The sequence below is a fragment of the Ambystoma mexicanum genome, chromosome 5q, assembly GCF_040938575.1.
Source record: "Ambystoma mexicanum isolate Mex_15411 chromosome 5q, UKY_AmexF1_1, whole genome shotgun sequence".
NCBI classification, from domain to species: Eukaryota; Metazoa; Chordata; class Amphibia; order Caudata; family Ambystomatidae; genus Ambystoma; species Ambystoma mexicanum.
In genome coordinates, this window is record NC_090933.1 from 47,704,189 (window position 1) to 47,721,914 (window position 17,726).

General features: G+C 45.9%; 1 protein-coding gene across 2 annotated transcripts in view; it reads right to left on the reverse strand.

Annotated features, from left to right (window-relative positions):
• Positions 1-17,726, reverse strand: part of PHACTR1 (phosphatase and actin regulator 1) — a 1,343,031-nt gene that overhangs the window by 707,159 nt on the left and 618,146 nt on the right. The window lies entirely within an intron of this gene.

Sequence of the window (17,726 nt, forward strand, 5' to 3'; positions counted from 1 at the left end):
GCAGAGCAAGATACCCAGGTACAGACACTGCAAAAAAGAATGTCCAGAAAGGTTTGACTCTTTACAACAGAGTCAACAGAAGTTGGAGCAGCAATTAACCTTTAATAGAGCCTAGAGGATCAGATAGCCACCTCCTGTGGCAGTGCCTCTGAGCCAGACGATGAGTGGACAAGGGTGACCAAAACTAAAAACGTCAACAAAGTTAAGAGGGCCCTACTGAAAGATCCCCTGAAACAAAGCAAGGCCATTAGGAGCGTCTTCACTCCCTATCATAAAAGTGCCAAATATTCAGTGTGGGAGCACCTCGAGTTGTATGAGCAAATGATGGATACTTTCCACCTGAAGGATAGCCAAAGTTGCATTCAATATGTCAAGTGTACCTTTTCCCATGAATACTCCGGCTTCTTTGTGGGGCTGGAGGATCAGAACAACTCAAGATGGTGCACATATAGGGCGGCGATCTTAAAGCATTTCTCTATACATAGAAACCCTCAAGAGGCCCGCAAGGCGGCCTACAATCTGCAAAGTGGGGAAGACCAAGCCCCACAAGAATTTGCACAATAGTTGAAATGTGCCTTTGCGCAGACCTCCAGGAGGGTGCGCACAGATCGTAGGGAGTTCATCAATACCTTCTTTCACACACTCCCTAAGTACATCATGACCCAGCTGGTGAGGGACTTTAATGAGAGACTGGGTCATTGAACAGGCAACTCTGATTTATGAAGTACAGAAACTGGTAGAAAATAAAAGTACCAATAAAAACCTCAAACCAACCAACACCCCTGCTGCTGCTAAGGTGGCGGAAGGGAAGGTTGCCCCCGTTTTAGATCTGGAGATGGGGGCCTAAAAATATTCCTGTGCAAAATCCTCCTAACCAAAGCCCCAGAAGGCCATCGGGCCAATCCCAAACAGGTAGTCAGGGAGGTAACCCCACAAATGGGACCCCTAACTCCCCTGACTACATCAGCCCCTGTTACAAGGACAGCACACCCATCCTGGGCTATGTGTGGACTCCCCCAGCCCAAGTGGGGGGGATCCAACCAGGCAGCTGCCAACCCAGGAAACATCCCTCCTAACCTCCCCCAGGAGGGCAGTAATCCCCCAAATGCCGGGTTGAGTTTCTTTCCCCGGTACCCGCCAAACATCAACCCCCAAAACAACCCTTCTTTCTTTCCCCACTTTCCTGAGCCCAGACAGCCCAATCCGGGAGAGGGGAGGCCAAGGGTGGAGGGGTACCAAAACTATTCCAACCAAGGGTATTATGGGAGGAGGGATAGTTACCCTTCCCGTGATCAACCTAGGATGGACCATAGAACCCCATACCAACCTGAGCGGGTGTCCCAACTGGAGCGCCAGGTCCAAAACCTGGCACAGGATCTGGGTCGCATGTTGAGGGCTAAGCAGAACCCTCAGATGAACATGGCGGCCCAGAACCCCTCAAATCAAAGGTCCGGTACTCCAGAGCAATAACGGGGAGAGAACCCCGACAACCCACCGGTTCCCAGGCAGGAGGCACAGGGAGAAGGCGGGTGTAAAGCCTTAGAGGAAGCTTCCTTCCCCACTTGTGAAAAGCCCCTGTAAACCCAGGAACCGGAACCAAAATCTTCTGCCCCCGAAAATCTGCAACCTAAGGAACAGAGGGCGGGTAGGAGAAATAAAGGGCCTAAAAAGACCCATTTTGTGGAGGAGGTTAGAATCTTCCAATTTGAATGAGAGGGGTTCTCAGAGGATTCTGGGAAAAGGATCTTCTCCTTCAGGGATGGCAGAACTCCTCCCTAAGAAAAATGGGTCCCAAGAGAGCCTAATCGAGACTGGGTAGATGTGGGGACTGAGTTAAAACCGCCCAGCATTGAACCCCAGAATGATTAACCAGAAAATCACCTTGTCCAAACCAATTCTGGTGACTGCCTCCAAAAAGGGGGTGGGGGGCAGCCCAGAATCAGAACCAGGGGAGTCCAAAACTCCCCCAATATCCAACTGCACCTTTTTCTTACAGGTTCCCAAAATCCCAAACAAAATCCTGCCCAAACTACCCCTATGTCAGAATCCAGAGCAAAGAAATGAACCCACCAATTGGCCCAAAATGCGCATTATCTTTGCCCACTTGAGGAAAAGGAGGGAAGATTGTATGCCCCGGTCCAAATACAGAGGCAATGTACATTTTTGGCACTTGTGGACACTGGATCCCAAGCCACCCTTCTGTCAAAAGGGGACTTTGATCAGCTGAATTCGGGGAGAGGGGAGAAATACTGGATCCCTCTCACCCCTCTTCCTGGACAACTTCAGAACTTCACTGGGAATGAAATTCATGTTGAGGCGACTGCAGATTTAGACATTAAAATTGGGCGACACAAGGTGAAACACCCAGTCATAGTTGTGACTCCAGAGAGTACACCATGTTTACTAGGGAATGACATCCTGCGTAGATTGTCTCCCCTCATAGATTGTGTAAACAAGGTCCTCTGGGCCCAGACTAAATGACCAATAAAATGAAAGCATAATGTCAACCATGTTAGTTTAAATGGCACATGCCACATGGTTTAAACAAAACCCTGCCCAAATTGAATTCCATTTCCAAAACAACCAAATCCCTGACGTGACAGTAATTGCAGTAGGACAACAAACTGGCGATGGGAAGTCCTCTCATTTCCTGAAAATCAACCTTCCGTCCAGTCTCAAGTGGCATTCCACACTGGAAGGGAATATTCTGAAATTCTACACAAATTCACAATCAGAAAATCCCACTGCTATAGTCCAAAATGATGAGAAACCAGCTCAAAGCTTGGCTGACCTTCAGAAAATTGGGGAACAGTTGTTCATCCCCATTGAGTTAAATGAGGGCAAGGACTCTGTACTCGCCCAATGGTGCCTGAACAATGGTAAGAGCTTCATCAGCGAGGCCGTGTTCCAAAAACTCCCAAAAGATCCAGCCATTCCAACATTTAAATTGATAGACAAATGGGAAATGGACCTGGAAACACCCAATTCCAAACATTTCCTGCCTAGCAGGTGTTTGCTCAAAGTGTCCATAGGCAACAAGAGCATAGTCCATAATTGTTGGGTCGTGCAAGATGTCCCTGCTGCATTTTATTTATGCAGTGACATTCTCAATCGCTTTGCCATTAGTTTGGACCTAATAAACTTCAAAGCCTGGTCCCGATTAGCGGGTAATCCCATGGACTTTGATGACCCAGAGAAAGCATTTCAGTCTGCTCAATTGCTGCCATATGCAGTTGAAATTCAGATTGGAGAGGAAGTCACCATCCCAGAACGGACCCGAAAATTTGCACTTAAAGTAAAGATTAAAAGAGGACAGAAACTGAAACATCCTGACGCATATGTTCACCTCAATGCCTATTTCCAACAGCAAGGGTTGGGGGTACTTAGGAGTATCACTATGGGCGCAGGCACCATTATTGGAACGGCGGTTGATGACCAACATTTTTCCATAGATTTAGGTAATGAACTGGTAGGACCAATCCCCAGTGACTGTTTTGACAGTGATAGCAACAATGACACAACACCAGACAGGATCTTCACCCGGCATGGGGGGAATTTCCTGGTGTACTGTTCCGGCCCTTATGGAAAGGAAGAAGTAACCTGTGACTTCAGGAGGGATGAGGTGATCTTTCAAGCCCACCAGGACTGCCTTCCCCACCTGAAGCCCTCAGTCCAAGTCAGTACTTTAACCAGGGACTTCTCCACCCAGCTGGAGGAGGCTGCTGAGATAGCCAAACCAGAAGTCTTTCCAGGCTTCAGGCAGATGGTTGAAGAGAGGGTCAACCTAGCTGATGCCTGTTTGACTCTGAAGCAGAAGCAAAAGTTGAAACAGGTTTTCTTAGATTTTCAAGACCTCTTTGCGGTAGACTCATATGACTGTGGTCGCACCGGAATCCACACAACAATTACCATGGACCCTGGCATGACTCCATTGTTTGTGAAGCAATATCGCTTGCCTCTCGCATCCATGGAGTCCCTTACAGAGATAATTAAGAACTTTGAGTCCTGTGGGATAATTCGTCCAGTCCACAGCACCTTCAATAATACAGTGCTGGGGATTTTGAAACCAAACGGCCAGTGGAGACTCTGTGCTGACCTAATGGAGCTCAAAAAATGGTTCCATACTTCCCGATGGCCTCTTCCCTTAATTGACCAAGGGCTGGCCCAGATCCAGGGGACAAAGGTATACACTGCCATTGACCTGACCAATGGGTACTAGACTGTACCTGTCAGTAGGGAGGACCAATACAAGCTGGCCTTTACTTTCGGGGGGGCAGCAGTACACTTGGACCCGGACTCCTTTCGGATACATCCACTCCGGCAATTAATTTAATATTTTCCTGCATAAGGCCATGCTCGACTTGGGTGAAAGGGGTAACCTAGCCTATGTAGATGATGTTATAATCTAAAGCTCAACTGTGGAGAAATACATAGCGGAGATCCGTTATGTTCTGACACAGTTGAGGGCTACTGGAGCAAAGCTCTCTTTCCAAAAGGCACAGTGGTGCAGGACCCGTCCCAATTTCTTGTGGCATCAGATAACTCCTGAGGGTCTCTGTACCCAGGAAAAGAAAGTAGAAGCAGTTCAGAAGCTAAAAGACACCACAACTCTGCGGGAGCTAAGGAGCCTCCTTAGACTGACTAATTACAGCAGAAGGTTCATTGAAGACTATGCAGAGAACACAAGACCCCTGATCCATCTGTTGAAGAGGGGGGATCAAGTGGGAGTGGGGTCCAGAACAAGCCGAGGCAGTAAGACAACTCAAAAGAAGCCTCTGACAAGCACCTTGCCTAGCTTACCCTGTCAAAAACAAGGAGTTCTTCTTGGAGACAGGGTTCTCAAATACATGCTTGACTGCAGTATTATACCAAAAGCATGACAAGGTCAATAAAGTAATCTCCGATGCAACGATTGTGAGAAGGCACTCCTGGCAACGGTGTGGGCATTGAAGAATTACCGCCCGTTCATCCAAGGAGAACACATCATAGTGCAGACTCCACACCAGCCTCTGCAATATCTTCAAAGTGACAGAATCCAGGCTGGAAATGTGAGTAATTCCCGAATTGCTTCCTGGATTCTGTCAATGCAAGGCTTTCCTTTGGAGGTCAGATATGGCCAAAACAAGAAGATTCCTCTCGCGCAAGGTCTGGCTGACTTGCATGATTGTGCCAGAGAAAACTGTCTCGAGGACGAAAGTCTTAAAATCAAGGACAACATTGAGGCATACCTTAATTCCGCACACAAAGTATATGATGAAGACCAGTGTGAGGGAATGCCCAATGTCTATGTGGATGGTTGCTCCTACCATGTTTACAACAACGGGGAAAAGGAACTTGTGGCCGGTGTGGGGAATGCATCGGTGAATGATGCCCCAGAACCCTCCGCCGGGTACAAAATTGGTCCCCGTAGTAGTCAAGTGGCAGAGCTGATGGCTGTGCATCAAGCCATCCTCACTGCTGTCCAACACCAACTCCACAAACTGGTCATAATCACTAATTGAGATTATGTACGGAACGGGTTTGTGAAGCACATGGTTATCTGGAAAACCAGAGGCATGCTATGTGCTAATAATAAACCATTAAAATATGGAACATTAATACAAAATATTGATGATCTGGTCACCTCGAATGGGATGACCATCTACTGGAAAAAGATCAAGGGTCATTCTAAAGTAAAGGGACCAGACAAAACTGGAAATGACCTAGCTGATCAGCTGGCCAAATCCGCAGCCATCCAAGGAGATCTACCTGAGATCGAGTCCCTGTTGGGCGACATCCAGGTCACTGCTATCACTAGGTCCCAGACAAATGCTCACAATGAACTCTCAACTGCCCAATGGAGTAAGGAGATCCCAGATGCTGATTTGATTATGCCTCAAAAGGGGGATCCAATAATTGGTAAGTTTTATCAACACATTGAGGACCCTGAGAACTTTCCCCTGGCAGATATCGATTGCATTGGGAAAGAGGACCTCAGAGTGTTGATGAAATGTCCAAAAGTGTTCTGAATCCAAGACGGTTTGTTGGTGAGGAGATCCATATCTGGCCATGACCAGTCGGTGGGCTCTACCTCATTCCGAAGCCTGATGCTAAATCACACCCATGATGCGGCCACAGCCGGTCATCGGGGTTTTCATACGACATTAGAAATCTTGCGAGAGGTTGCATACTGGCCACGCATGGGGCAGGACCTCGACCAATAATTGAAGGGGTGTCTTGTGTGTGCACAATTTCAGCCAACATCACTCACACACCGTGCTCCCCTCCAAAAAAGGGGCAAGTCGATTTTATCGGGCCCGTGATTCGCTCTTCTAGGTGGAACAAGTACATGTTGACCGTAACATGCTTGTTTACTAAATGGGTGGAATATCTCCTGACCCCAAATTGCAAGACAGAAACAGCAGCTGCCCTGATGATCAATCACATCTTCGAGCGTTTTTGACTACCCCAAAGGATTGAGTCAGACCGAGGTAGTCACTTCACTAGTGAAGTGATGACAAAGATGTGGGAGATACTTGGGGTAAAAAGGAAACTATACATTGCCTAACGGCGGTTCTCTAGTGGTGAGGTTGAGAGGTACAATGAAACCATTGTGAGCATATTAAAAAAGTTTGTGGCAGTTTCTGGGCCAAGTTGGGACATTCGATTACCCCTTGTCCTGGTGGCCATCACATCTACCCCTTCTTCTGCAACAAACATTTCTCCATTTGAGCTGATGACTGGATGAAGGATGGTGCTACCCCAGTATCTGCTCTACAGAACCCAAGGGCAGACCTTGATAAATGCCTCCACAATTCATGAGTATGTTGAGAATCTGCAAAAACACCTTCTACATGCTTTTGCCTATGCTCAGCGGAATCTAGAAAGATCTATCTGCAGACAGAATGAAGACCCACTATGACCTTAAAACCACTAAAAAAGAATATCAAGTAGGAGACCGGGTCTACTTGTACAATTTCCAAAGGAACCAAGCCAAAGAGCGCAAATTCCTTCCAACTTGGCGGGGTCCTTTTGAAATTGTGGACAGAATCTCACCAGTCGCCTAAAAAATCTGCATCCCCAAGGGCAGTTTGACAGAAAGGGAAGACAAGTGGGTCCACATAAACCAGCTAAAGAGTTGCCACCCCAGATGTATTTTGCGGCAGATAGAAGGGCTTACCGGAAACCCAGAAGGGGAAAATCCAGACAGCTAGAAAAATTATTTAATATTCGTTGATTACACCTGTGAAAATGGGTAAATGACCACAAAAAGTAGACGGGGAAGATGACCAATTGTTAAGGAATGCAAGTGTCTTTTCCACAAATTTCCATAACCATGCTATATTCTGTTTTCTAGCATTTGAATCCCAAGAATCACCAAGGAGGACCACTCGCGGACTGGGAGAAAAAAAAAAAACAAGGAATCCGGAGTATCATTCCATCCTAACCTGAACCAGCGAGGAGAGCGTGTCGCCTCAATCACTTATGGGAGAAGCAACTGAATTACTCCACATGGAGAGAAAAGAACATCCTAATCGCCCCACTCCCTCTCGACTGGAAGTCAAAATGAAGTTGTGAGGAGGGATTTGTGGGTTGTACTGACCCACTTTGCTATCCTATGCGGCCTCACTCTGCTATCTATGGTCCAAGAAACATAGAAATGGCAGCAAAAACCTTTGTGCGCGACAAAACCGCGTTTTCAACACACAAAAAGATGGCTGCACAACCTGCCACCCATGGTAAATGTGTGGTGGAAAAGAGCACACACTGGAGAAAAAGGGCCAGTGGGCTCCATGACAAATAAACATAGAGTGCAGAGGGAGCAGCAGCGCTTTGCAAGCGAAATTCCAGAATTTGCCTGCAAATGACATTTACTTTGCTACTAAAACTCCAAAATGCCTGTACACAACACTTCTTTCTCAACACTCAAAATCTTGCTTGGCGCTAAAATTCATATAACCTAATGAAGCACTGTGAATGTACAAAGTCCTGAAAGGTTAAGAGCAAATCATTTTTCAATAAAACTGGATTGCCTGTGAATGACAGTTCCTGTCAAAAATCTGAGTGCAGCACACTGGCCTACCTGTGAATGGCAATTCCTGTAAAATGGCCTCTCCTGATGAAACTTTAAAGTTATTTAATCTAAAAGTCTGCCAGATTAGCAAATATGAAAGGAGTGTTGCTGAAAGAAACAGATTTCAGTTGTTTTTGATCCAACAGGTTTAAATCTAAGAAAGTAATTTATCTATGTCATTTGATGCAACAAGTTTGTTTTCTGCTGGATTTGAAGTCAAGAAATCAAGAATAAATTAGGCTGGCTTGGCTTGCCAGAAGTTTAAAACAGGTTTTTCCACCCAAGGGGAGGGCATTCTTATCAGCAGATACTCACTGACATATGATAAGTGTGGGGTAGGACAGACTTTTGTCTGCAGCCAGAGACTGAACAATGGCAGATTCTCCAGGCCTGGAAATGGATGTGTGAAGAGGTTGTAAACTTGGCATGCAGAAGGTTCCCAAAGGTGGGAGTGATATTCTGTTTGGTCTGCATTATTGCTGAATACCTGTTCTCTCCTCACATCCATTTAAATTGCTTATTGATGGGTTGAGGGGTGTTGCAGGAGGAACCCCTAACCATAGCGCTATCTGTTCCAAATCAACTCAGAAGTATTCTTTTCTTTGCTGCATTCTTTTTGTGTTCATTACTTCATTCCTAGTGCATTCAAGATATTATTCATTGTTCCTGTCATCCCATTGGTGATTATTGTTACCTATTAAAAATATATTGTGATTTTAAATTCTAAATAAATAAACACATAATTACCTGTACAACTTGCCTGATTCCGGGTTCAGTGTAACCTGGGGGGTATTTTGAGGATGGTGTGATATGATTGATATATCATTCAGAATATTGAACTTATAGATAAAAATAAATAAGGGTTTCATTTGCGCACTAAATGCTGGGCGAAACTTGGGTGTGTGCCTGATTAAAATCACTTACACATGGAAAGGAGCGTACATCCCTCTGGAACAGATGTGGTACATGTAGCCAACTTCCTAGCACAGTTGGCGGCACAAGGCAGGGCATACAAAACTATTAATATGGTCCACTAGTGATATCAGCAGGACACCCAAAAATAAAAGGGTTGTCAGTCGGGGGAACACCCTTTGATATGCAGATTGCTGAAGGATCTTAGACTGATCAGACCTCAGAGTGAGAAGTATGGCCAAGTGGGGGATGCTTATAAGGTTTTGAGAATGTTCAAAACATGGCCGGACAACAGTGAACTAACGAGGAAAGCTTTATCCGCCAAAGTGACAATGCTTCGATGTCTGTTGTCATGCAAGAGGGTTTCTGACGTGAGGGCGTTAGAAGTCAACAGGAAATCATTATCCCAACAAGGGATAAAATTTCATATCACAAAAAGAGCAAAAACAAAGTTGAGATCAGTGTCATATGAGTCTTTCCCAGATAATCCTAAATGATGCCCACTGAGATGTATGTCGACATACGAAAACATGACGAAAGACCTGCGACCCACAGGAGTGCCACAATTGCTCATTGCACTAAGGAAACCCTTCGGGCAGTGGATCCCGCGAAGCTATCTAGATGGGCCGGATGGGTGCTGAACCAGGCAGGCATTGATATTCAGTGTCATGGCGCACATTCAGTGAGGGGAGCAATGGCCTCTAAGGCTTTTAATGTGGGGGCTAGACTGGAGGACATCATAGAAATGGCAGACTGGTCAAATGAGTCGTCATTCAAAACTTTTTATTTCAAGCCAGTAGAAAAGGTGACAACGTTGGTGGTAAGTATGCTTTGAACAAGCATAATACTAGCCTCTGGATCTTGACATAGAATTCCGATTAATTCTATTAAAGACACAGAGGCAAAGGATTATCCCATCCTAGTAATCACAAGCATTGATGAATGACGTATGATATCATGTATTGTCATGATGCATTGGTGTTATGCAAATATTTGTGTCACGATTACCCACCCGAATTGACCAAATGTCTGAAATATGGTTTATGTTGCAGGTTCCATGATTGAGAACCAACCAGCACGGTCGTGAATATCGATTTGGAGGTGCATGTCTGTCAGCGTTTACCGGTTGGGGCGCAAAAGTTGAGAGGACGAGCGAAAGAAAGAGGATGTTCTAAGATCGTGGACAGTGTTTATAGGGACGGATACAATCTATTGGTTGAGGAAGGTCACATGTTTCATTGAACAAAAACCAATAAGGACTACAAAAGACTCAAAATACATGGGGATTGAAGCTTTTTTACTTATTGTGTTATTGTTTGTATTGTTTATGGTGCTGCTCGAGAAAGTAAAGAGAGAAGTAAAGCATAATCCTTTGCCTGCGTGTCTTTAATAGAATTATGACTTTCTCTAAAGTATGTGCTGAAAATCTGAATTCAGTATTACCAGTGGCTAAAGAAATAGTACAATAGGAACATACAAATGAAAGCAAATGTAAAAAGGGCAGAGAGTGCTCTTTTTTCATTAGCGTTCATTTTTAGAAACGCACAGATCATTTTATTCTAACCTCTGACTTTCGGGGGCGATGATGCTCTGGCCAGTCCTCTTGCATCCGATAGTGTCGGGAGAGCACTCCTGACACTAATGTATAACAGGCTCCCAGCACCCATCTAGGCACTGGGAGTATATTTCACAATGACTGTTAGAGGAATAGGAATGCAAACAGAGCAGCATGTCGTATCCGCTGGCCCCTATTCCATATAGGCGCAGGTGAATGTGGCTATGTTCTGTGCATTTTAAACAGCATTCATTCTGTCGATTTGGGATGCACTTTGAAATGCACAAAAAAGGCATCCTTATTTGCACAAATGGGTGTGACAAAGGGAATCTGAATTTCTGCAGCAGAGGTGCACGTCTCTACGCTGCCATTTCTGTGTAAGGTAATATTAGATATTTCAACAGTGTCCACGCCCATACTAATGTGACAGTTCAGGTCACTCTGAGGTATTTTTGACCAGTGCCCCAACACCTCCAATGTGAGCGATTAATTAAATTTCAGTAGCATGCAATTGCATCGTGCAATAGCACTGGCAAACCTGATGAGACGCGCAAAGAAATGCGTTCCCTATCCTCAAAGGGTGTCTGATTGTGCCTATCACAGATGCGGACATTCAGAAGCCCCTTTTCACTCCTTTGTGCATTTGCACAATTAAGCAGGTATGTCTGTGCATTTCAAAGTGCCTCCCAAATCCACAACAGCAATCCTCTCTGAAATGTGCATAAAGTAGTCCCATTTCTCTGCACCCATTTGCAATGGCACAAGGGGATGTGCAATGCATCACAGAATCATTTCCAACCCTGCAGGGGACATTTGTATAAATGGAACAGCAGCGGCATGAACTGCTGGTCTCCCACTTGCATTTCTTTCCCTTAAACAGGGATACAAAATGTTTTCTTCTTTTTGCCATTGCACAATGTGTGAAATGTGCTCTCATCACCCGTGTGGTTGCTGCAAGCCTGTCATACGGTTGGGAGCACACTCCTAACACTAATGAATGTCACTGGGCTGCGCAAACACCTCATTTGCGCAGCCGCGTGACCCCTGGAATGCCCAGGTCACCTTCGAGGAAAATGTGATTTTTTTTTGTCAACAGGGATGAGATGCACTTGCGAATCTCATCACTTGCGCTACAAAACGGTGTGACCTAGTGTAGGAAAATACAATTTGGGGATCTATGATGAAATTAGTAGATTATGGCATCCTCTAATGAAGGGAGATGATCAAGTGATCCTCTTTCTTGCTATTGCAATGCAGCTTGGACTTCAGAAAAAGCTAAAAGAGTGGAAAGATATTATTATGAATAGCTGTAAACTATTTGTATTCCCTTTATTATATATATTGTATGAGGATCAAGTTGATCAAATGTACAAAGAATAAAAAGGTTTTGAGAATCTGCCCCATTCTTTCCTAAAATCCAAATAGATTTTTCAAGTTTGTTTAACCCAATTCGAGCCATAGAACCCTATGACTCAGATAGGGTTGGGCCGATTTAAGCTGAATCAAGCAATTATTGACTTGGCTCACAAGCCATCCCCATTGAGGCTGAAATGGCTGGTGCAGATTCAAGCGTTTTCTTCAAAGGTTCAAACTGGCATTTGACTTGAACAATTTAAGCCTCCTTCCTTCCTAATTACTTGCATATATTCGGGACACAGCTTCATGAAAGTGACTTACCCTGGCATTGCTGAAAAATATTATCGACAGAGCTTCTTAGAAGTGGTATTCTATGGCAGTGCTGGCATGTTTTGTGTGTGCAACTTCATGAACGTGATATGCCCTGGCTTTGGTGGTATATGTACTCAACTCCTGCAGGAATGTTTTCCTTCCCCAAGTCGTCCCCAGGTTTCTTAGGATGCCAAGAGAAGGACTTCCTTCTCTTGGCTGTCAAAGAATGGTCACAAAAAACACCATTGGGTATGACTCCTGTTTCCTGTTCTCAGACCTCTTATAGTACCAAGTGATTGACTTCCTTCCCTTGGGCTGTTTTCAAGAGTGTTCACAGCACACAAGGGGGTATGACTCCCTTCCCTGGTTTTACTCTTGGACTCAAAGCCAACCTGACACCCTTTGCTGTCAGGCACTGCGACTATTAATATTTATAAGGATAATTCAAGGGGTGCAGGTCCCAGACTTGCATGCATAATACACCTGGTTCACTCTCCTGCTAGGTACTTTTATTATGAGGATCAGCAAAGATGCTTTACAGGTGCGGGCCCAGACTTGGAGTTACAGTCTGTCTGGTATACTCCCCTGCCAGGTACTGTGACTATGATGATTAACTTGGAGGCTGTGATCACCTTTATGTGTGTGGGTCCCAGATTCACACTTTTGTCAAGAAACAAGGTCCTGCTTGGTCCATTTGGCATAAGTGGAAAGATGTCCACTTCACTGTGTGTTTGCTCTCCCAACATAGCGCTCCCCTTTGACTCATTGCTGTACTAGACACGGTGTCCAGTCAACTCGTCGAAAAAAAACTGGTCGACTGCAATTTGGTCGACGCAATTTGGTTGAAAATCATTTCGTCGAAAACATTTTTTATTTATATATTTATTTTTTGGGTTTTCGTTTTGTTAAAAAATGGGTTTTTAGAGAAAAAAAGGGGGCTGGGGGGGGGGACCCCCCCCCCCAAAAAAAAAAAAAGGGTTAAAATAGAAAAAAAAAAATTTCGACGAAATGGTTTTCGACCAATTTGATTCGACCATTTGTCTGGTCGACCAATTTTTTTCGACGAATTGACTGGCAACCCTAGACACAATGCTCTAGTGGCTTTCCAAGATGGCGGAATGCTCACTGAACACCAGATTCATTCAGCAGGCTCGCATATAGGAGCCAGGTAAGGTGAACTCTGCCTGTCACTTCTTTTGTGGTACTGGTGCTCACGTTCCCTTGTGTTTTGCCTTCCCAATTATTCCTTGCTATAGTTCTTCGTTCCTCCTTTACTATCACTTGCAAACTCTGCTCCGCTCTCAATCCTGTTCTGCTTTCATCTGCTACTCTGCATCTCCTCATTCGCACCTCTTATTCAGCTCCAGCTTCTGCCTTCATTGGTACTACTGTTCTGCTTCTCTGCACTTCTGCAGCTCCAGCCTCCAGCCTTTTCACTGCACTCCTTGCGGTTGATTCTGTTCTACTGCACCCATCAAGGAACGTGTTGCTACAACATAATGGCTGCAAAAGAAACTCATTTTGTTTTTTTTTTTCCTTTTTGGAGGGTTTTCCCGGGGAGTACAGAACCTCCTGTTACTATCAGGGGTCGAATACTTCTCAGGATCCTTTCCTTTTTAACTAAAGTCTGCAAAATCGGCACAACCTGCAGAGTAAAGGTCAGAGTATCATTCAATTACTAATTACTTTCCTCTTTCCACGTTCAGTCCACCTGGTTTACTAGCCTGCCAGGTACTGAGACTATGGTGATTTACTTGGATGCTTTCACAACTTCTTATATTCTCGGGGCTTGGTCCCAGCCCCGCGACTCTTGTTTCCATCCAGGTTCCCAAACTTCTACACCATTGCCTTGGGCCCCTTTCACCTCCCCTCACACTTGTGTACCTGTCTCTATTGCCCGCAGTGCTCTCAGGGCTTTGCTTCTGTGATGCTTGTGGCCCGCCTCAGTGTTTCCTCGCCGGTCAGCAGTACCCTGTTGCTTTCGGCAGCTCTGTGAGGTAAATATCCTTCAGGCGATCGTGCTTCCTGCTCCCATGTTCGCCATCCAAACGGGGCACTATGAGCTGTTTCTTCCTGCTTCATAGAGCGGTCTTTCCAAACTGGACCCTCCTTGCGATAGTATGCTCCCTTCGTGGTGTCCCAGTCTGTCTTTTCTCCAGTGCTTCCTTCTCTAGACTCCTGGTTCCTCTAGGGAGGGCTCAACATTAGCCTGAGTCCTTCAACAATGTTTATGCACACTTCAAGTCTCTATTGACTAGACGGCTCACTTTGTTATCCACGGAGTACTCCTAGTACTCTGCGCCTCTTCCTCGTTTCAGTGTGAAATGGATCAGTCTCCCAAGGGCTAACAGAGTCCATCCTTGTCTTGGTATTAGGAAGGGGAACTGAATTTGGGTAGTCACTACTCTTCCTTGTCCCAGTACTTCCTAAAGTTGAAGTATAAGAGAAACACATGGGAACAATGAGAATGGTACTGGTATGGGTTTGTGAGGAAGGTCGGCTAGGGTAAGGTGAGTTGTGCGGATACCATGTTCTCCCCAAATCATCACTAGGGGAGAACGTCCTTCCTGGTGAGATCCACCCGCTGTGCACCACCCCCAAGGAGATGAACATGGAGGGTCCTTCCCTCTCTGATCCCATGGGAAGGGGTTCACCCTAGGGGAGAAGTGACGACATTCAGGGATTGGTCACAGTGCACCCTGGCACTTTGTTAGTCCGGGGCCCGTGACACCTGCGCTCAGGATGCAACTTTCCTGTTTCATAGTAGAGCATTCCCAGGGACAGCCATACACACTCTCCTAAAACAGGAAACGCCTGACACGGATAGCACACAACTAAGCCATTCAAACATTTAAGGAAAAGAGTACCTACCCCATGTCCCCCACCCAGTCCAGGAGCCCACGGGTAACATGGGAACAAGTAAAATGAATTCCAAAATGACAGCTTGGTCTCATAAAATTTTAGCAAAGCCCCTTAATCAAAAAATCTGGCCCAAGTGTGACCAGATCCATTACCCAATCCCCCCACACAGGTGATGAACACCAGGAGAAACACCTACCAGGGGCCCAGTAAGGAGGAGCGCATAAAGGCCAACTGTCCCAGGGTGTGGGTTTTCGGAGCAATAGACTCGCCTTTGGATAGGCCTGAAGATTGAAGGACAATCAGGATGCTAGAAAAACAGAGGAGGCTGAAGAGGTGGTGGCAGTGGTGAGCTAAAGTAAGTGGTGAGAATTAAGTGGAGTAAGACAGTTTTGGTAGCAGTTAATGGAGTCATAACATCAAGAGAGGAGAGAAGAGGGAAGAAGGTGGTGGTGGCAGCTAAGGATATCATACCGGCATGTGGCAAGAGCACAGAGATGGTGTTGCTAGCAGCAAAGGAGGTGCTAATATTAGAGGAGCGGGTCGTGGAAGAAAGAATAAAGAGAAGGAAAGAACAACAGAGAAAGAGGTGGCAAGGTCATAGAGAACAAAAACGGTTATACTAGGAAGGTAGATATTTTAGGTGCATCATAAGTATGCTAACACATTGGTCAAATGGAGTGCTCACACTCAAACTCAGAGAAGAAGGGGGGCCACCCAACTCGGCGTACCTATCCCTAAGGAAGAACACCCTAGCCCTGGCGGGGGTGTCTATCCCTGGGTAGCGCGTGGTGTATCGCCTACTAAATAGATATAGAGGAGGAAGCTGTCCCTCAACCTTCTATACTGGTGGCTGTGTCCAGTGACAGACACATGTTGTCCAAAAAAGGGGAGAGAGAACAGAGAATTAAAAAATGGTATTCTCCAGACGGTTGAGCAATGTTCAACAAGGTGTGGATTAGACCTTGGAGCTGCTTGATCTAGAGGGTAGGTACAACCTGCCGGGCAGGTCAACTGTTTTTTCCTTTCCAAAGTGTATAACTTTACTGGTGCCCGTGGGTCACTAAGGTTGGGATGGAAAACAATTCGTCTGGAGAGACCACTGGTGGATGGAGAGGTAAAACACAGCCAGGGAAAGGCTGGAGGGCTAAAAAAAAGGCTCTTGTAAAAGTGTTGAGCTCACTCGGTGGTGCCGGGCGTGCTACAACACGTAATTCAGGAAGAAAATCTCTCTGTCGGTGTGCAAGAGATCAGAAGTGGGTCATGAGAGCCCTCATGACCAAAAAGGGTCGACCGGTTTCAAGGGCGATAGGGATTTGTGCCATCTTCGTCAGGACCGTTGATTTTAGATGCAGGCTGGGTTGTCAATGTTCAGAATTCTGCTGAACATGATCGAGAAAAATTCTGGAGGGAGACAAAAGAAGGGGGGGGGGGAAAGGGGGAAGAAATACACGATTAGGGCAATGGGGGGCACTGGTAACTGGAAAAACAATGCAATTAAAGAGGTGGAGCTCTTGCTGTGTTTGGGTGAGCATAAGAAGCAGGAACTGTGAGGGTAACTGATTACAGGAAAGGTTGAGGGTGCCTGGACACCTGTGGTGGGTCTCACCGCCGGGGGGCAAAAACGTGGGGGCGATAAAAGGGGAAGGACAGGTGTGCAATCTAGGGGTGAGTGTACCATATACACTGAGGATGGACGAAGTGCCATGGTGGTAGAAAAACAACCTATGAGCCCCTATTGAGAAAAACCAGGGCTAGTGCAGTTACTTGGTGCCATTACAAGGTACTAAAAACAAAAACAAATTATTACCTCTGGGCCAAAGTCCAATCCAGGGGTGAGTGCACCATATACACTAAGGATGGACGAAGTGCCATGGTGGTAGAAAAACAACCTACGAGCCCCTATTGGGAAAAACCAGGGCTAGTGCAGTTACTTGGTGCCAATACAAGGTACTAAAAACAAAACCAAATTATTACCTCTGGGCCAAAGTCCAATGTGGGAGGGAGGAGGCCGATGGACGTCAAGGGTGGTAGAAGCAACACCACACAGTTGAGTGCACAAATCGGCAAACAGGGCTCACAGGTCAAGCGTACCTGTAGGGAGTATAATTGATGTTAGAGTGGACTACAGAGGCTGTGTGGGGTCACAGCTGTGGGGCCTAGGTGGATGGCGTACCTGTAATAGGGCTGCTGCTCGTCTCCAGAGGGTCCGTGTGCTGTGTTGGGTAGTACAGCTCCGGACGAATGCTACTGGGAAAAATAAGGCCCATCGCCTATAAAAAGCACTTCGAAACACGTTTTTTTCGTTGGCGTCGCCGTGACGCTCTTGTCTCCATGCTAACGCCAGGGGCGTGTGGAGTAGGCTATGAGAAATGCCTGAGTGCCTGTCTAAAGCACGCACTCAGGAAAACAATGGTGCGGCAGGTGTAAGGGCTAGATGGTGCTGTGGCTTTCTGTTTGAATATACACGAACGCGTAGCTACCAGGGGGGACTCTATAGGGCCATTAATTAATATGAGTGGTGAATGGCCACAGGGTGCAACAAATAAAAATTCCAATGAATGAAGAAATGAAGAAATTGACAGAGGAATTGTTCAAGGTGATAGATGATGGGTATCAATTGGCTGGAAATTGAAAAAAATGAAGAAAATGAATGAAGGGGAAGAGGGGGGAGGGAAG